Genomic DNA, 22,066 nt, shown 5'->3' on the forward strand with positions numbered 1-22,066 from the left:
ACTTCCACGTCCCTTGCCACGCGCCTTGCCCATTGTAAAGGAAGTAAAATAGCTTACACTCGCATTATCAATGGAAAAAGGGTAATAAAAAGTAGATTAGAACTGTGGAAGAGGAAAACCACAGTTCTATTTCTCTGGCTTACACCCGACTCTTTTAAACAATCTGAACAATCAGGGAGAAACTATTACTGTTTTTCTTTACGGAAAAAATACCAAAAGCTGAATAATAGAGATTTTTTACCGTGGAATAGCAAAACCACAGTTATAATTTACTGGTGTATACCAGACTATTTTCAACAGATATATTTGTGTCTTCAAGAGACACTACTACTGTTTTTCTTTACGGCAAAAAATGCCAAAAGCAGGATAATACAGAGATTTGACCCGTGGAACTGCAAAACCACACTTGTATTTCTCGGGCCTACACCAGACTATTTTCAACAGATATATTTGTGTCTGAAAAATCAGGGAGACACTACTGTTTTTCTTTACAGCAAAAAATGCCAAAGGCAGGATAATAAGAGATTTTTTACCGTGGAATAGCAAAAACACAGTTATAATTTACAGGTGTATACCAGACTTTTTTAAATATATATATTTGCGGCTGAGCAGTGAGCGACACACTCAAACTGTTTTTTTTAGATAAAAATGTCCCAAAACCAGATAATACAGAGGTTTGAAACGTGGAACTGCAAAACCACACTTCTGTTTCTATGGCCTACACCAGACTATATTCAACAGATTAATTTGTGTCTGAAAAATCAGAGACACACGTTTTTTTTTTTTTAGGGGGGGGGGGGGGGGGACGCCAAAAGGTTAATATGACGGGTATTTGTACAGTGTGAAGGAGGAAAAAAAAAGCGCATTTAGATGAAAAAAAAAGGATTTTTCCTGGCCCCCGACACCTGGAGCTAAGTCCAGCAATTTCAGCAACAGGAGCACACAGGACTGTAATGCAGCGTTTGCTGGTATAACCACTGCGTCTCCTATACAGCCTGCCTGCCTGAAATCTGGGATGGATATTAGTCCTGAGAAGGACTGTTTGTTTGATCTGGCAGCCTTTACAGACCCTACACTAACTATTTTGCATTATATATCTCTCCCTAAATCAGCAGCGCTGTCCCTACACTGTCTGATCCGGAGTGACTGTGTCCAAGATGGCGGCGCCCGGTTTTAAATACTCGAGGTGACGCTGTGCGGCCAGCCAATCAATGTAATGCCCACAACCAACATGGCTGCGGCATTACAGTGACTGGCTGGCAATCCCTGCATGTTCATTGGCTCAGTAAAGAGCGCCAAACATGCAGGGGGGAGACCCGAGCTCCCGCCCGAGTAACCCGGAAATGCTCGGTGCTCGCCAAACATCCCGAGTAGCGTGATGCTCGGGCGAGTACCGAGCAGTGTCGAGCATGCTCGCTCAACACTAGCAGTGACCACATTGAACCCCCAAAGTGCTTCACAAATGTTTAGAACGTACAGCCGTGAAAATACAAAAAAATCACTTTTTCTCCATAAAAATTATCTTTTTATTTTCACTAGGGTAACAGGAGAAATTGGACCCCAAAAGTTGTTGTGCAATTTATCCTGAGTATGCTGATACTCCATATGTGAGAGAAAACTACTGTTTGGGCGCACCTCAGGGCTCGGAAGGGAAGGAGTGACGCTTTGGAATGCAGACTTTGATAGAATGGTCTGCGTCTGTCATGCCCTGTTTGCAGAGTCCCTGATGTGCCTAAACAGTGGAAATGCGCAATAAGTGCCCCTTTTTGGAAATTAGACCCCTAATGAATTTATCTAGATGTGTGGTGAGCATCTTGAACCCCCAGGTGCTTCACAGAAAATTATAACGTTGACTTGTGAAAATAAAAAAATATTTTTTTTTTTCCACAAAAATGTTATTTTAGACAAAATAAAATTATTTTCACAAGGGTAACAGGAGAAAGTGGACCCCAAAATTTGTTGTGCAATTTCTACTGAGCACACAGATACCCCATATGTGATCGAAAACTAATTTTGAAGCACAGTGCAAAGCTCAGAAGGGAAGAAGCGACATATTGGAGTTTATATTTTGCTGGGCTGGTTTGACGGTGCCAAGTCACATTAGCAGAGTCCATAAGGTGCCAGAACAGCAGAACCTCCCGTAAAAGACCCCATTTTACACCTCTAAATCAATTCATCTAGGGGTGCAGTGAGCATGTTGACACCATATGTGCCTCACAGAATTTTAGGCGGTAAAGAAAGAATAATCACATTTTTACCATCAAAGTTTTGTTTTAGCCCCAGATTTTACATTTTCACACTGGGAAATGGGTAAAAATGACAACAAAATTTGTCGAGGCTTTCTTTCTTCACCACCATTATCTTCAGCGCTTCGGTTGTGTTTCGCCTGTGCTCTGGTAAGATTTTGGGACCTATTGAATTTAGTTATGGCATTAGGTGCACCTTTACTTTGTGGATTATGACCCCTGCTTACTTAGTATTAAGGAAAATTTTGGCAGATTACCTTCCCCTGGCTGACTCACCCTTATGCTCTGCATCTGCCTGGCACACTTCACTTTTTTGTCCATTTATTCTATGATAATTGAGTATTATGTATATTGTAATGCAGCGGCTTGCTGCATTGCTAAAATGTCCAGGGGGTGTGTTCTGGCTGACCATTTACCTCCCCCTCAGGTGACTGATCACATGACTGTGACATCATCACAGGTCCTGTGTGCACAGAAGGATATATAAATCCTGGTGGTTTTGAAACAGAGAGAGAGGCCTGGTGAGGCAAGAAGCCTGGTCCCTGTGTCTGGGACTCCACTAGCCTGGAAAGCAAAGGCTGGATCCCTGTGTCTGGGATACCAGTAGCTTTGGAAGGCACGTGGCCTGGAGACTACGTCTGGGGAGTCTTAAAGCAACAGCTGTGGCAGAATAGAGCTGATAGAAGCAGCTGAGACCCAGCAAAGGTAAATCGGGGCTTTAAGTGAATATTGATGCTATACGTTGCTGAAGTCTGTATCTGTAGCCAAGCGGGCATAGCTGCCACTGAAAAGGCTCGAGGATATACATGTGTACCATTCCTGCGAGCCATTGAGATGGACTATGTTATAAGCAGTTTATGAGGTGTAATGAACTGCTGGACTTCATATTACCGGAAAACGTTGCATGTGTGCTTTAATTGACCCGGTGAAGCGAGTGCCCTCAGCCTGATGAATAGCGCTACCTTACAATATTTATACTCTAATAAAAATTACAATTTTATGCTATTCAAACTCTGATCCTCTTTTTTTCTAGAATTTTTGCTGAATGTAGAAATACCCCATATGTGGCTGTGCAGTACTGCTTAGCCACATGGCAAGACTCGGGAGGGACGGAGCGCTATTTGCCTCCTGGAGCGCAAATTTTCCTAGAATAGTATGTAGACTCCAAATACACAGCTCCTAAGTGCTAGAAGAGCAGAAACCCCCTTCAATTGGCATCATTTTGGAAATTATACCCCTTTGGAAATTTATCTACAGGTGTGGTGAGGATTTTAACGACATGGGTGCTTTCCAGAAACAGGCAGCAGTGGATGCTGATGTGTTAAAATTGCAAATTGCCGTTGTAGTGATCTGTACGTTATGCCCAGCTCGTGCTTCTGGACACATGCACCTGTAAATTAGGCGGGCCTATTGCCTATTGTCCTGGAGCCCATCCCAGACACGTCTACAATTTTGTCTCTGGTACCCTTAGACAGCTCTTTGGTCTTGGCCATGGTGGAGAGGTTGGAGTGTGATTAATTGAGTGTGTAACGAGTTCAAACAGGTGCAATTAATGCAGGTAATGAGTGCAGAGTAGGAGGGCTTCTTAAAGAAAAACTAATAGGTCTGTGAAAGCCAGAATTCTTACTGGTTGGTAGGTGATCAAATAGTTATTTCATGCAATAAAATGCACAGTTGAAGTGACCTACGATAAAAATTACAGACCTCTCCATTCTTTGAAGGTGGGAAAACTTGCAAAATCGGAAGTGTGTCAAATACTTATTTTCCCCACTGTACATAAAATCACTATGTAGAAAGGCAGCATCTTATTCATTTAATAATCTACGCAGTTCATTGTTATATAAATTTATGATTGAGGATAATGTCACATTTGCATGTAGCCAAAAAGTGGGGCCCTAGAGTGGGTTACTGGTGGGCCCTTGGCACCCCAGTCCGACACTGCGGCTACATGCAAGTGGAGATAAGTCAGAGGGTTGGTCGCTCATCTGGGCAGGTTGTGTGAGGCACATCTGTGGAAAAGCTAGATGGATTCCAATATGGCTGCGGGTTCGGCAGTTGTGCTCACACCAAATAGATTAAGGACATAATAAGTGAAAGAGAAGAGAGTGCGGTGGATCCGGGGCGCTGACGCTGACAAAGGTGATTTCAGGGGCTAAGTGTAAAAAACTCCCACTTTATTCATGCAGCACATTTCAGAGTAGATTCTATTCCTTCCTCAAGTATATGTCTGAAAAAGGAGTAGAATCTATTCTCAAACGTGTTGTATGAATACACTGGGTTTTTTTTACACTGTGAGACAGTGAGGGGGACCATATGCGAAGGACGGTATGTATCCCCCAGGACGCGCATAGAGGATTATTAAATCCGCTGGAGTGCATTGCAGTCACAGATATAGCTGTGGTTGCAGTGCAACATAAAAGTAAGTTTGGACTCGGTCAAGATATTTGACCAAGTTGGATTGAAGAAAACCCGACATGGGCTTTTATTTTTGGAGTGATCTACAGGATGGTAGTAGGGTAGATAATTTCCTCCACCCCAGGTCTTCTAAGTGGCTCATGGCCACAATTCTTCATTTAAACCTGCAGCAAAGGTTTGAGTGTGTCAGTGTTGGGATTGCTAGTTGCAGAGTTGGAAGCTCTGCAATGCAAATCTGTGTGAAAGCTGAACACAGGCCTGTGAAGGCAACGTACCTGAGGCACCCCAAGTGACACGGTGGTGCTGTCGTCCACGGCAACGGGTTTGGAAGCGGACTGTTTTGACGACCTGGCTGTGATCTGGAGGATACTGTTCGCCTTTAATTTTTTAGTTTTGGAAAATAAATGCAGCATCAGCGTCTCTGCCCCCTGCCAGGCAGAGACGCCGTCCCCCTTACCGCCGCGGTCCTGCTCCGGCGTCTTCCGGCCTCCCTGCTGCTGCTGCTGCACGCAGCTTCCCTGGCACTGTGCTTAGGGAACGCGCGCGCTCCCTACCACTTAAAGGGGCTGTGCGCGCCGTCCTAAAAAGTCCCCGGCCAATGGCAGGAGGACTTTCTCTATAAAAGGCACCTCCTCCAATATGGAGGTGTCTGTGCAAGGTTGTTTCTCTGTGTTACTTACTTTGCTTCAGCCCTCAGGTCCTCTGCAAGTCAGACCTGTCCGCCAGCCTGTTCTTCAGTCCAGTTCGCCAGTCTGACTACTATCCAGCCCGACAGTCTGCCTGCAGTCCAGTCTGCCAGTGTGTCTATGGGCTCAGCCCGCCCGCTTACCTGGAAGCACCTGCCTGTTATCTGCAGTGCCCGCCAACCCGCTTACCTGGAAGCACCTGCCGGTTACCTGCCGTGCCCGCCTGCCTGCTTACCTGGAAGCATTTGCCAGTTACCTGTTGTGCCAGCCTGCCTGCTTACCTGGAAGCTCCTGCCTGTTACCTGCTGTGCCCGCCTGCCTGCTTACCTGGAAGCACCTGCCTGTTACCTGTTGTGCCCGCCTGCCTGCTTACCTGTAAGCACCAGCCAGTTAACTGTTGTGTCTGCCAGCTTGCCTACCCAGAGCACCCGTCTGGCTATCAGCCGAATCAGCCTGCTTGTCTACCCGGACCACCCGTCAGCCTGCCTGCCATGCTCATCCGCTGTACCGGTCAGTTCCTGCCTTCTGTCCCATGGGAGTCACCTGCTCTCATACAAGGTCAGTCCCAGAGTGGCACCTGGTCCCTCTGCTCGGTCCCTCCCTGGTTCACGGAGTCTACTGAGCCGCCGTGCGACCTTGGTCAGGCCGAGTAGATACTTAGTCACGCCCCTCTGGTCCCTCCTTGCACCGCAGCACAGAGGTTCCACCACCCGTATCCGTAACAATAAAGACATTTAAGGTGAACTTTCCTGGGTCACTGACTTATTACCGCACTGTGTGAATACCGCTGCACTACATATGGTAGAGAATGCAGGCAGTGTGAACTGAGGCATACCCCGAAAGCTGCATGTCGGTGATTAAGCCGACAACGCTACAACTCAAGCCTGCTGACAAAATGGCATAACTGCTAAGGCAACTTGTCCTCACTCAGCGGCACAGCAGGAGCAGTTCCCACAGTTGTGCACTAACAACCTGATTGTGCAACAGATTGCGGCTCTGCGACAAACGTCCCCACCGTCGACCCCAGTTCGTCATGAGGCCCCGTTCAAAGTCCGGTCAGCATTGAGGAAGTTGAGTCTGGAGGACGACATGGAAGCCATCCTCACCATCTATGAACGCACCACGGGGCAGGAGAACTTGCCAAATTCCCAGTGGGCTCAAGTAGTGGCCCCATTCCTGATAGGAGACGCCAAGAAGGCCTACTTTGACCACAGATGGGAGGATGCCCAGGACTATGGGAAGCTGAAAGGTGAGATCCTTGCCCGACTGGGGGTTAATGCATATGAGTAAACCCATGGACCTTTGTGAAGCCCCGACACGCCAGGTTTCAGGCGTATGACTTGCTGCAGCTAGTCAAAAGATGGCTCCAGCCTGAGACCTTGACTCTTTCCCAGATGGTAGAGAGGGTGGTCGTCGACCGTCTTGTGGCAACCCTGCCAGCAGCTATACAGCTTTGGGAGGGTCAAGGGGACCAGGGACCTCTAGACCAGGTAGTTAGCCTGATTGAGTGGTACACGGCCACTCATGACTTCATAAGAGACTCTACCCCATTGCGGCTAGCACGCTGGCCCTTGCAAGCAAAAGAGCCTGGGAAAGGGACACAACCCGTTGCTAAGGTCAGTCAGAACCGATCCTGCACTGAGGGGGTACACCGGGGTGAGGGTGGCAGGAGACCAGTTCCCCCTAAACTGGTCTCATGGACTAGCGGTTCTTCCGCAATCTGGTGCTGGCAGTGCCAAGGGCCAGGACATGTGGCTGCCAACTGCACCCTAAAGATGAACCCATGGATTGCAGGTTTTCTTGCCGGCTATCAATGTACGCCCAGGCCGTATACACTGCGGACGCTGTCACCCCATTGAGTAAACCAAATGAATGCCAGGTGTGTGTCAAGGGACACCGGGCAGAGGCTCTCTTGGGCTCGGAGAGCCTAGTGAATTTCGTCCATGGGTCACTGATCTCTGGGTTAGAACCCCCTGGGGGAAAAGTTTGTGTCGTCTGTATACATGGTGAACTGAAGTATCTGACAGTAAAGGTTACCTTTTCCACACAGTGTGAGGAAGTTAAACACGTGGTTGGGGTAGTAAAAACCATTCCTTACGGGACTGTGCAGGGAATATACTTGCCCCTGTTTCGGTATGTGTGGGAGAGTAAAATGAACCCTCCCAGGTAGTGATGGGCGAACCTGAACACTAAAGTTCAGGGTCCGTACCGAACACCTACTGTTCCAGCACGCACCCCGAACACGGACTTCCTCAGGAAGTCCGTGTTACTGTTCGGGTTTGGGTGTTTCCTGCGCTGTCACCTGCGTGACAGCGTAGTAAACACAGGCTCTGATCAGCGTTAATAGAGTTACCGCGGTCAGATCGCTGTGGTACCATGCTGACAGGCGTCAGCATGATCCCACAGCTGTGACAGTGACCTGCGGTAAATAGCTCACCACAGGTCATATGCGCTGGTTGATGGGGCTACTACCACCATCAGCTGTCGCCTCCTGTCATAGGAAATAGAGAGCACAGGCACCGCTGGATAGGAGCAGTAGTCTCTCATCCACCGGCGCCTGTGCTGAAAGTAAAAAAAATGTTAAAATTAATAAAAAAAAATCAAAAAAAACATTATACTCACCTGCACATTGTCCCCAATGTTCTCATCCCCTGCAAAAAATAAAAAAACACCATATACTCACCTTACACCTAGTCCCCAAAGCCCATGATCACCTGCAATAAAGGTAAAATAAACCAACCTCATCCTCACTTGTCCACGGTAGACCATATAGTGAAGGTCCCACGATGATCTCATGAATAGAACGGCCACATTGTGAAATGTGACCACTCTATTCAGCAGCCGGCGATACACTGACAAGAGCGCGATCGCTCCAGTCAGTGTACTGCCTGAGCTGCGGGATTGAGGTCAGAAGAGTTCATCATGAACTCGTGTGCCCTCACTTACGGCTGTACTGCTGCGTGGGAATTTCCGCAGTAGTGCTGTGAGGTCACACGAGTTCATCAGCTGATGAACGTGTGTGAACTCTCTGCCAGCAGCTCAGCCTGTACACTGACACAGAAGTAATTTCACTCCTGTTTCAGTATATAGCCTGCTGTTCTCTAGTACAGTCACATGAGTGACTGCTGATGTGACTGTTCTTGAGGACAATCTGGAGCGTCATCGCGTCAGACAGGTGAGGGATATGTTTTTTTTTTACTAATTAAGAATCAAATAAATTTGTGTGTGCTTTTTATTTCAAATACAGGACTTTTTCTGGTCGTGTTTTAATTTCTCCAATTTACTATAGCATAAGTAATGGAGGCATCTTATAGACGCCGCTCCATTACTAACCTGGGCTTCATGTCAGCCGCCAATACAAGGCTGACATGAACCCCAACCCCTATTAACCCACTCACCATCGCTATATGGCAGTGGGAAGAGCGGAGGCTAAGCGCCAGATTTGGGGCATCTTATGGATGCGCCATTTCTGGGACGGCTGAGGGGTGATATTATTAGCCTCAGAGGGGGCTAGTATCCATGGCTCCTTCCCTGGCTATTAATATCAGCCCACAGCTGTCTAGCCTTTTCTGGTTAGATTTTATAGGGGGACCCTATGGCAATTTTTTTCTGGGGTCGCCTGTAAACTATGTATCTATTATCCATCTATCTATTAATCTATTATCTATCTAGCAGTCTGTCTGTCTGTCTATCATCTATATATATCTATTACTTATCTATCTATATAACTATGCATCCATCTACCGATAGATAATAGTTAGATACATGGATATATTGATAAATATATATATTATTAGATATATTGATAAATAGATTAATAGATAGATATATGGATAAATAGATAGAAATATGGATAGATTCATAATAGATAAATAGATAGAATGATAGATAATTAGATAGGTAAATACACGTGGTCAAAATTGTTGGTACCCCTCGTTTATTGAAATAAAACCCCACAAGGGTCACAGAAATAACTTGAATCTGACAAAAGTAATAATAAATTAAAAATCTATGAAAATGAACAAATGAAAGTCAGACATTGCTTTTCTGCTTCCATAGAATTAAAAAAAAAATTTAACTCATGAAATAGGCCTGGACAGAAATGATGGTTCTTCTTAACTTAATATTTTGTTGAACAACCTTTTAAGGCAATCACTACAATCAAACGATTCCTGTAACTGTCAATGAGACATCTGCACCTCTCGACAGGTATTTTGGCCCACTCCTCATGAGCAAGCTGCTCCAATTGTCTCGTGTTTGAAGGTTGCCTTTTTCAGATGACATGTTTCATCTCCTTCCAAAGATGCTCAATAGGATTTAGATCAGGGCTCATAAAAGGCCACTTCAGAATAGTGATAGCGTACCCCTCCTTGGTGCCCTTGTGTTTTCCTTCTAGTATCATTCTTCTACCAGCTGGAGTTACATTATCGCCATCTGGATATTTTTAAAAAATTCTAAATAAAAGACATTTGTTTTTACTATTGGAGTCTGTGGAGCTCGATCATCGTTTTTCCTATTACACTTCAGAATAGTCCAATGTTTTACTCTAAGCCATTCTTGCGTGTTTTTAGCTGTGTGTTTTGGGTCATTATCCTGTTGCAAGACCCATGAACTGCGACTGAGGCCAAGCTTTCTGACACTGGGCAGCACATTTCTCTCTAGAATCCCTTGACAGTCTTGAGATTTCATTGTACCCAGCACAGATTCAAGACACACTGTGCCAAATGCAGCAAAGCAGCCCCATAACATAACAGAGCCTCCTCCATGTTTCACAGTAGGAACAGTGTTCTTTTCTTGATATGCTTCATTTTTCCGTCTGTGAACATAGAGCTGATGTGCCTTGCCCAAAACTTCCATTTTTGTCTCATCTGTCCATAGGATATTCTCCCAGAAGCTTTGTGGCTTGTCAACATGTAGTTTGGCAAATACCAGTCTGGCTTTTTTATGATTTTTTTCAACAATGGTGTTCTCCTTGGTCGTCTCCCATGAAGTCCACTTTGGATCACAGAACGACGGATGGTGCGATCTGACACTGATTTTCCTTGAGCTTGAAGTTCACCTTTAATCTCTTTAGAAGTAATCCTGGTCTCTTTTGTTACCATTCGTATTATCCGTCTCTTTGATTTGTCATCAAATTTCCTCCTGCAGCCACGTCCATGGAGGTTGGCTACATTCCCATGGATCTTACATTTCTGAATAATATGTGCAACTGTAGTCACAGGAACATCAAGCTGCTTGGAGATGGTCTTATAACCTTTACCTTAACATGCTTGTCTATAATTTTCTTTCTAATCTCCTGAGACAACTCTTTCCTTTGCTTCCTCTGGTCCATGTTGAGTGTGGTACACACCATGTCACCAAACAGCACAGTGAGTATCTATAACCCTATATACAGGCCCACTGACTGATTACAAGATTGTAGACACCTGTGATGCTAATTAGTGGACACAACTTGATATAACATGTCCCTGTTGTCACATTATTTTCAGGGGTACCATCATTTCTGTCCAGGCCTATTTCATGAGTTTAATTTTTTTTTTTTAATTCCGTAGAAGCAGGGTTGAAAAGCAACATCTCACTTTCATTTGTTCATTTTCATAGATTTTTTAATTTATTATTACTTTTGTCATATTCAAGTTATATCTGTGACAATTGTGGGTTTTTCCTTCATTAAACAGGGGTACCAATAATTTTGACCATGTGTGTAATAGATAGATAGATAAATACACTGGGTACAGAAAGTATTCAGACCCCTTTACATTTTTCACTCTTTGTTTCATTGCAGCCATTTGGTAAATTCTAAAAAGTTCAATATTTTTTTCTCATTAAAGTACACTCTGCACTCCATCTTGACTGAAAAAAAACAGAAAAGTTGAAAATTTTGCAAATTTATTAAAAAAGAAAACTGAAATATCACATGGTCATAAGTATTCAGACCCTTCTTCCTTGCAGCTCCTCTCCAGTTCCGTCAGGTTGGATGGTGAAAGTTGGTGCACAGCCATTTTCAGGTCTCTCCAGAGATGCTTAATTGGGTTTAGGTCAAGACTCTGGCTGGGCCAGTCAAGAATGGTCACAGAGTTGTTCTGAAGCCACTCATTTGTTATTTTAGCTGTGTGCTTAGCGTCATTGTCTTGTTGGAAGGTGAATCTTCGGCCAAGTCTGAGGTCCAGAGCACTCTGGAAGAGGTTTTCATTCAGGATATCTCTGTACTTGGCCGCATTCATGTTTACTTCAATTGCAACCAGTCGTCCTGTCCCTGCAGCTAAAAAACACCCCCATAGCAGGATGCTGCCACCACCATGTTTCACTGTTGGGATTGTATTGGGCAGGTGATGAGTAGAGTCTGGTTTTCTCCACACATACCGCTTAGAATTATCACCAAAAAGTTCTATCTTCGTCTCATCAGACCAGAGAATCTTATTCCTCATAATCTGGGAGTCCTTGATGTGATTTTGAGCAAACTCTATGGGGGCTTTCATATGTCTTGCACTGAGGAGAGGCTTCCGTCGGGCTGCTCTGCCACAAAGGCCCGACTGGTGAAGAGCTGCAGTGATAGTTGACTTTGTGAAACTTTCTCCCATCTCCCTACTGCATCTCTGGAGCTAAGCCACAGTGACCTTGGGGTTCTTCTTTACCTCTCTCACCAAGGCTCTTCTCCCACGATTGCTCAATTTGGCTGGACGGCCAGGTCTAGGAAGACTTCTGGTGGTCCCAAACTTCTTCCATTTAAGGATTATGGAGGCCACTGTGCTCTTAGGAACTTTGAGTAATGCAGAAATTATTTTGTAACCTTGGCCAGATCTGTGCCTTGCCACAATTCTGTCTCTGAGCTCCTTGGGCAGTTCCTTTGAGCTCATGATTCTCATTTGGTCTGACATGCACTGTGAGCTGTGAGGTCTTATATAGACAGGTGTGTGCCTTTCCAAATCAACTCCTATCCGTTTAATTAAACACAGCTGGACTCTAATGAAGTAGTAGAACCATCTCAAGGAGGATCACAAGGAAATGGATAGCATGTGACTTAAATATGGGTGTCTGAGCAAAGGGTCTGAATACTTATGACCATGTGATATTTCAGTTTTTCTTTTTTAATAAATTTGCATAAATTTCTACATTTCTGGTTTTCTTCAGTCAAGATGGGGTGCAGAGTGTACTTTAATGAGAAAAAGTGAACTTTTTAGAATTTACCAAATGGCTGCAATGAAACAAAGAGTGAAAAATTTAAAGGGGTCTGAATCCCTCCCTACTAAACAGAATCCCACATTGTCTGTCCGCTATATCCTTCTTCTCCGACAGATTTCTAAAACTTAACATGGATAAAACTGAGTTCATCATCTTTCCACCATCTCATTCAACCCCCCCAACTGACCTATCCATCAAAGTCAATGGTTGCCCACTCTCCACAGTCCCACAAGCCCGTTGCCTCGGGGTAACCCTGGACCTCTCCTTCAAACCACATATCCAAACCCTTTCCACTCATGCCGACTCCAACTCAAAAATATCTCCCGGATGCGTACAATCCTCAACCACGAAACTGCAAAAAAACTAGGGCACGCCCTCATCATCTCCCGCCTTGACTACTGCAACCTCCTGCTTTGTGGCCTCCCTTCTAACACTCTCGCACCCCTCCAATCTATCCTAAACTCTGCTGCCTGACTAATCCACCTGCCCCCCCACTATTCCCCAGCCTCTCCTCTCTGTCAATCTCTTCACTGGCTCCCCATTACCCAGAGACTCCAGTTCAAAATCCTAACCACGGCATACAAAGTCATCCACATCCTGTCTCCTCCATATATCTGTGACCTAGTCTCCCGGTACTTACCTACACGCATCCTCCGATCCTCACAAGATCTCCTTCTCTACTCCCCTCTTATCTTAACTTCCCACAATCGTATACAAGATTTCTCCCATGCATCCCCCCTACTCTGGAACTCTCTACCCCAACACATCAGAGTCTCGCCTACCGTGGAAACCTTCAAAATGAATCTGAAGACCCACCTCTTCTGACAAGCCTACAACCTGCAGCAACCCTCGCTCCACCATACCGCTGCACGTCCAGCTCTGCCCTCACCTACTGTATCCTCACCCATCCCCTGTAGATTGTGAGCCCTCGCGGGCAGGTTCCTCGCTCCTCCTGTACCAGTCGCCGACTTGTATTGTTCAAATTTATTGTAATTGTTTGTGCTATGTATACCCCTTTCACATGTAAAGCGCCATGGAATAAATGGAGCTATAATAATAAATAATAATAATAATATGGATAGATAATAGATACATAGATAGATAGACGATATATAGATAATATATAGTATATGGACATATAGATTGATAGTGTATGGACAGATAGATAGATAGATATATGGATAGATAGATATATGGATAGAGATATAGATAATAGATCGATAGATATATGGATACATAGATTTATAGATAGATAATAGATATATGGATATATAGATATTTGATAGATAATAGATATATGGATAGATAGATAAACAGATTAATAGATATATGGCTAGATAGATAAATAGATATATGGCTAGATAGATATATGGATAGCTAGATATATAGATAATAGATAGATAATATACAGATAGATATACATATGTGAGATACATCAGTGATTTGCGTGTGCACCTTACTTTTCATGTAATTTATTAATAAATGATTACATTTCTGGGGAAAAAAAGGCATGGGGTCCCCTGTAATTTTATTAACCAGCAGACGGAAAGCGGACAGCTGGGGCTGATGTTTTTAGCCTCGGAAGGGGGTAATACCCATGGAGCTTCCCAGGCCACTAATATCAGCCCCCAGCTGTATACTTAGCCTTTACTGGCTATTAAAATGGGGGACCCCCCCAAAAAATTGATGTGGGGTCCCCCTATTTTAACAGCCAGCAAAGTCTAGGCAGACACCTGGGGACTGATATTAATAGCCTAGCAAGGGGTCATGATTATTGGCCCCGTCCTAGGCTAGAAACAGGAGCTCTCAGCCGCCCCAGAAACAGCGTATCCATAAGATGGATATCTATCTATCTTTATTGATGTATTATCTATCTACCTATCTATCTAATTATCTATTAATCTATCTATCCATATATCTATCTGTGAAGAATATTCTAGAACGATCACATGTGCCCTGGTTGTCAGGCCTCCAGGCATAGTGTAATCCGACTCTCTTGAATTCCTTTGCAGCCAGCAAAAGGAGGTGAGAAATCCCCCTCCCCTGGCAGCTGTGAGCTGAGCTGACAGACAGGCTCCCTTTGTTTGTTCTCAACATGTGCTATGTTGTGTATGGCACTATACTTCAATACCAAGCTGTGGAAGAATTATATGTCCCAGCTCTTCACAAAATGGATTTTCTAGCTCAGGGGAAGATGGCGAACGCCAGACTTCATTCTAGCCCACTCTAGCGTGTAGGGATGAGGAGATACACGTCCCAGTATTTTGGAAACTCCTACAACTGCTGTGTTTGGTACCCACATATAGCAGGGTCTCGGTTGGGTCCGTTGACACCAGAACCGGTTTCCTGAGACCATCCAGTAAGGAGGTATGGGCCACGTTAGTTCTGGGAGTCTCTTAGCCAGGAAGGAACAGGGGGTGGAGACTTGGGCTGAACAGGGGGCAGGTAGTGTGAGTTCCCAGAGAGTTGGAAGATCTGTGTAGCAAAAGCCTATTGTCTTTTTCGTGGGGAAGCTCATGACATGCAGACGTGAGGGACAAGTCCAGCAACCAAGCAGGGCACACATTCTTCCCCATGTGGTCGCACAACCCCCGAGCCATGCTTTCCATCTAACCGGTAATTGACCTTAAGATCTGTTATGCTTGAAGTACCATGCTTTTGTATTTGTAACTCTGACCACTGTATATGTAACCCTTATGTATATAGTAGATTGTTTAGTCAGCCCTTATGGCGATTAAATATATAATTTAATCTTGGGCTGTTTTTTTATCTCTACCCCCGAACCCTATGTCTGTTGTTCGGTCCAATGAACGCGCTGCCGGGCTGGTTTCTAGTCCGATATAAGTTTGTTATATCAAATAGAAACTGGTGGTAGTTCTATCCAGGCCGACAAGGCTCTGCTTCACTGGAGTAGTGAAAGAGCCTGTCAGAAGTGTGGGAGAGTGTGGGGCCACGTTAGCGTCTGAGTGGACCACCTTGTCCCACTCCCTGGTTCCTCGATGTACCTATGTGGACAGGTGACGGTGTAGAACTGAGCCGATCTGACCTTACGGGCCCAGTCAATCTGGGGGGGTGCGTACGTCTGGTTCACGTCTGGGTGAATCAAGGAAATCTGGAAGTTGACGTGACATCAACAGACATCAGCGACGGGGGCAGATGGGGTCACGTGGTGCGGACTGATCGAGCAGAGATAGCTCTGCTCACAGGCACCTATGACAACCAGAGGTGTTTAAGAGCCGCAGCATGCTAAATTATGTAGCGAAGACGCTAGTCTCCGCTGCGTACTTTCCCCCATAGCCAGTCATTAGATGCGGTAAATTCACTTAGTTCCCTAAACACATTTGAATTTAAGTGCGTGATTAGAACGCAGTTTTTTCGACGCAACGAAAATACGCAGCGTCCAAAACGCTGCTATTCCTGATCGTGGGCAGGGACCCTTAGGCGCACACTTTTAAACAAGATTTTTTTTCTTGCTAAAATTTGTGTCTAACAGCCCTAAAAGTACATTGTATAGAAAAAAAACTATAATGAGGTTGTGCAAAATAATGAAAATGATGCACACAGGATTCAATATACACTCCTCCTTATAGTTTGCAGATCTCCAGTGCCATGTCTCCGGTGCTTCTATTTAAACCCCCCATAAATTACCCCATTTAACAAACTACAACTCTCAATGAATTCATCTAGGTGTGCAGTGAGCATGTTGACAACACAAGTGCCTCACAGAGAATAGTTATATTTTTATCTCTAAAATGTTGTTTTAGCCCCAAGTTTTTAATTTTTTTTTAAGGGCTAAAAGTAAAAAATGGACCTCTCAGTTTGTTGTAAAAATTTCTTCCCAATGCGCCAATACTCTACATACACTGCTCAAAAAAATAAAGGGAACACTTAAACAACATAATATAACTCCAAGTAAATCAAACTTCTGTGAAATCAAACTGTTCACTTAGGAAGCAACACTGATTGACAATCAATTTCACATGCTGTTGTGCAAATGGAATAGACAATAGATGGAAATTACTGGCAATTATCAAGACACCCTCAATAAAGGAGTGGTTCTGCAGGTGTGGACCACAGACCACATCTCAGTACCAATGCTTTCAGGCTAATATTTTGGTCACTTTTGAATGTTGGTTGTGCTTTCACACTTGTGGTAGCATGAGACGGACTCTACAACCCACAGAAGTTGCTCAGGTAGTGCAGCTCATCTAGGATGGCACATCAATGCGAGCTGTGGCAAGAAGGTTTGCTTTGTCTGGCAGCGTAGTGTCCAGAGGCTGGAGGCGCTACCAGGAGACAGGCCAGTACACCAGGAGACGTGGAGAGGGCCGTAGGAGGGCAACAACCCAGCAGCAGGACCGCTACCTCCACCTTTGTGCAAGGAGGAACAGGAGGAGCACTGCCAGAGCACTGCAAAATGACCTCCAGCAGGCCACAAATGTGCATGTGTCTGCACGAGCGGCTAGAAACCGACTCCATGAGGGTGGTATGAGGGCCCGACGTCCACAGATGGGGGTTGTGCTCACAGCCCAACACCGTGCAGGATGCTTGGCATTTGCCACAGAACACCAGGATTGGCAAAGTCACCACTGGCGCCCTGTGCTCTTCACAGATGAAAGCAGGTTCACACTGAGAACATTTGACAGACGTGACAGTCTGGAGACGGGGTGGAGAGCGATCTGCTGCCTGCAACATCCTTCAGCATGACCGGTTTGGCAGTGGGTCAGTAATGGTGTGGGGTGGCATTTCTTAGGAGGGCCGCAGAGCCCTCCATGTGCTCGCCAGAGGTAGCCTGACTGCCATTAGGTACCGAGATGAGATCCTCAGACCCCTTATCAGACCATATGCTCGTGCGGTTGGCCCTGTGTTCCTCCTAATGCAGGACAATGCCAGACCTCATGTGCCTGGAGTGTGTCAGCAGTTCCTGCAAGATGAAGGCATTGAAGCTATGGACTGGCCTGCCCGTTCCCCAGACCTGAATCCGATTGAGCAAATCTCGGACATCATGTCTCGCTCCATCCACCAACGTCACATTGCACCACAGACTGTCCAGGAGTTGGTGGATGCTTTAGTCCAGGCCTGGGAGGAGATCCCACAGGAGACTATCCGCAACCTCATCAGGAGCATGCCCAGGTGTTGTAGGGAGGTCATACAGGCACGTGGAGGCCTCACACAATACTGAGCCTCATTTTGACTTGTTTTAAGGACATTACATCAAAGTTGGATCAGCCTGTAGTGTGTTTTCCCACTTTAATTTTGGGGGTGACTCCAAATCCAGGCCTCCATTGGTTAATAAATTTGATTTCCATTGATGATTTTTGTGTGATTTATTTTTCAGAACAAAGTATTCAATGAGAATATTTTATTCATACAGCTCTATAATGTGTTATTTGAGTGTTCCCTTTATTTTTTTGAGCAAAATATATATTATATATATATATACACATACATACATACACATATATATATATATATATACACACACATATATACACACATATACAGTACAGACCAAAAGTTTGGACACACCTTCACATTTAAAGATTTTTCTGTATTTTCATGACTATGAAAATTGTACATTCACGCTGAAGGTATCAAAACTATGAATTAGCACATGTGGAATTATATACTTAACAAAAAAGTGAGAAACAACTGAAAATATGTCTTATATTCTAGGTTCTTCAAAGCCACCTTTTGCTTTGATGACTGCTTTGCACACTCTTGGCAGCTCTGATATTGCTACTAAAAAGTTGGACGAGTGGAATCCGTATGTTACAACTTATGTTATGCGAGTAAAAAAAAATGACATAGGGTTTCCCATATTTTTCATAACCAGCCAAGGTCAAGCAGACAGCTGTGGGCTGACATTATCAGGCTGGGAAGGGCCTAGTTTGGTCTGATCTGACAAATGTGGAAGAAGATGCTCTGGCCAGATGAGACCAAAGGTGAACTTTTTGGGCTAAATGCAAAACTGTGTTGTCTGTGATGGAAAACTAACACTGCACATCACCCTGAAAACACCATCCCCACAGTCACATATGGTGATGGCAGCATCTGTTTCTTTAGAGTCTTCTCTGGGGCCTTGCACTTTTAATCCTCCCTCCTACTTGCTGTCAATTAGAGCTCTACAGCTTCTGGGAGGGAAGAGTGAAAGTGAACACCCCCATAGAATACTGTAAAGAAATGCCCAGTTGCACTAGAACCAGAGGTTACACATACTCCTATCTTCTTCATCCCACAACCCCAAACAGTTATTCAACACTTTTAACTGCCTCCTCGGCCCACCATTGCTCCTTCCAACCTTTGAAATATGTGGCAAAATCTTCTGCAAAAAAAAAAATCAAACAAATCAGACAAGTCTTTACTAATCATCCACCACATCCCTCCCATATAATAGATCAATACTCTTCCCCCATAACCTTCCTCCCCACCATCACTGAAGGAGAGCTTACTCATCTCTCCAAATAACACCGCACCACTTGTGCACTTTATTTTCTCTTCACTTGCTGTCAAAGACCTTGCACTCTCCTGGATCTCCTCATATAGCACTAACCACACATTTTGTGTCTCCCATTCCCACACTACCTTCTCATCCCACCCTCTCTCTGTTGGTGTCCCTCAAAGCTCGGTCTAGGGACCCCTACTGTTTTCCATCTATACCTTTTGGCCTGGGACAACTTATAAAGTCCAATACCATCTATACGCTGATGATCTACCTCTCTGGCCCAGACATCACCTCTCTGCTGTCTAGAATCCCAGAGTGTCTGTTTCCATATCCTCCTTTAATAGATCTTGGAAGAAGAAGAATTTCCACAATTGGATGTGTTTAAATAAAGTGTTCCTGTGCTGAGATAATCTTATAAATGCACCCCTGCTGTGTACTGTGTAATGGCTGTGTCTGATCGTACCACATCACATCAGCAGGGGAGGAAACAATAGAATATACAGATATTACAGCTGATTCTTTTTCTGAGGCAAAACATTTCACTGCCTGTTTTTAAACAATGTTTTACTTCAAAGAAAGAATCAGTCGCAATCCCATGCTGTAATGTCTGTATACTCTTTTGCTTCCTTCCCTTCTACAAGGTCAGACACAACCATTAAACAGGGGAACATTATCTCAGCACAGGAATACTTTATTTAAATACATTAAATTGTGGAACTTATTATTATTTAAAGATCTATTGATTAAACTGAACTTTTGTTCGTGGGAAAACACCTTTAATTAGACATCTAGATTTGTTAGGCCAAGAGTAATACACTATTGTGTTTGTGTTGACTTTTGATTGTGTGTGTTTCATTGGTGGGTCAAGAAGGACAGACTAGTATTTGTATAACCCTGATTGTTGACTTCTCTTGGTCTGTGAATAATGATGTATATTACTATGCTAATTGCATATTGTACTAAGCCAGCTAGTTGTTGATTTACAAAAGCAGGAGGATACCAACTAGGTAAATTGATTAAATGCTCAAACAATGAGACCTGAGCCCTGTATCTTTCTCCCTGACCTGTGAATGATGACCCGAGCCACAGAAAAATATAAAAATGGATTTCTAGCGTGCTACAAGGAGAATCAAAGATTCAAAGAGACTCTTCTGGACAGCAGTTTGGTAGCATGGCTCGATCCAGAGAGACACAGATTTAGATTCTACAGGATTCCAGCCTAAGGGTACACGGCCCTGGCTGGAAAGATACAGGATCTGCTTCATTGACCATCAGAGAACCCATGCATACATTTAGGGAAACCAGGTTGGGACAATGAGTTCACCTCGCCCCATGGATATGTTGTTTGGAGTAGCCAGATGGGAAACTCTCGGAAAAGCCAGGGTGGGACCCTCGTACCTCGATGGACTGTCAGCTTCCTAAGCTTGCTGCTACTTCCTCTCTGTGGGGGCCCACCAAAAGGGGGGAGCCACTGGTTGAGGTAGTTGGCCCTGGAAGTCTCAAAGTTGCAGCTGCTCTATTCCAAGCGGGCCAGCGGAAGGGTGAGACTATGTAATTTTGCACCATCTTGGGTATTTGCTGGGACTGTTCTATAAGTTTATTGTCTGTTTGGTGGTTCAATAAAATATTGCCACACTATTTTACCCTCCCCTTGTTTTGTCTGAGTAGTATTACGACCACAAAAGACCCTGGGTCTTCACACAGCACATCCAAGCCCTTACCACCTCCTGCTGCCCCCAACTCAAAAATTGTCAGAATCTGTCCTTTCCTCAACCCTGAATCTACTCAAATGCTAGTGCCCTCATCTCCAGCCTCGACTATTGCAATATACTCTTCTGTGACCTTCCTGCTAACACTCTCACACCTCTCCAGTCCGTCCTGGAGATTTAAACATGCGGAGGTTATGCAGTTCAATGCGCGGATGGTACCTGGGTCTGGAGAAGAGGAGACTCTCATCCGACCCAGGTACCATCATACCCGCAAAATTAAAAAAGAATTATAAAGTAAAAAATAAAAAAAATTATTCATACTCACGTCTCCGGCAGCCCCTGACGGCGTCCTCTCTCATCGGCGGCCCGCGGTGTACTGGCGGGACCTGCGGTGACGTCATTTAATCAGCTGATGGTCAAGCGACCATCACCTGACCGCTGACGTCAGGGGTCGCGTGACCATCAGCTGACTAAATGACGTCACCGCAGGTCCTGCCAGTACACCGCGGGCCGCCGAGGAGATAGGATCGCCGACGGGAGGAGACCGGGGGCCGCCGGAGAGGTGAGTATAAGGTTTTTTTTTCTAATTCTTTTTTTCAGTATAGATGCACCATTTGAAAGCAGAACTCTCCTCATAATTTGGTCACACAATATAAATCCATGCCAGTTGCATGGATTTTTATTGTGTGACCAACTTGTCAAGCCCTTTTTCAAGTGATGCTCAAAATCTCTTGGAAAACTGCTTGAAAAAACACATGCATAAAAGCATGTAAAAACGCAGAAAAAAAACGCATGTAAAATCTGCATGCGTTTTTTCTGCCAGGGAGAGGAAAAAACGCTCAGGAAATTTCTGCATCAAATCAGTATCGTGGGCACATACCCTTGAATAGATTTTTATCGATCATTGACTGTCATTGCCTAGTGATATCTGTGCGTTGCATCCAGACACCTGCATTATATGTCCCTTCTGTAAACCCCTTCACTGACCCCCAGTTCCCAACGTATCCAGTTCAAACTACAAACGTTGACCTACAAAGCCATCCATAACCTCTCTCCTCAGTATATCTCCGAACTAATCTCCTGATATCTTCCATCATGTAATCTCTGGTCCTCTAAAGACCTCCTTCTCTACTCCACACTCGTTCATTCCTCACCCAATCGCCTCCAACACTTCTCCAAAGGAGACTTCTCCATCATCTGGAATTCTGTGCCTCAATACGTCCGATTATCCATCACATTCGGAACTTTCACACGGAACTTGAAAACCCATCTCTTCAAGAAAGCTACAGCCAGCAATGACAACGCTGCCTCCTCACCACCACCAGAGCTGCTGCAACCCCCAAAACCTACTGTCTCCTTCCCCATTATCCTATAGACTGTAAC

The 22,066-nt window shown here is 44.7% G+C and overlaps 1 pseudogene; it reads right to left on the reverse strand.

Annotated features, from left to right (window-relative positions):
• Positions 1 to 22,066, reverse strand: part of LOC141273098 (uncharacterized) — a 61,810-nt pseudogene that overhangs the window by 21,457 nt on the left and 18,287 nt on the right.

The sequence above is a fragment of the Phyllobates terribilis genome, unplaced genomic scaffold (assembly GCF_046119375.1).
Source record: "Phyllobates terribilis strain yellow unplaced genomic scaffold, ASM4611937v1 Scaffold_1__5_contigs__length_1240528914, whole genome shotgun sequence".
Classification (NCBI taxonomy): domain Eukaryota; kingdom Metazoa; phylum Chordata; class Amphibia; order Anura; family Dendrobatidae; genus Phyllobates; species Phyllobates terribilis.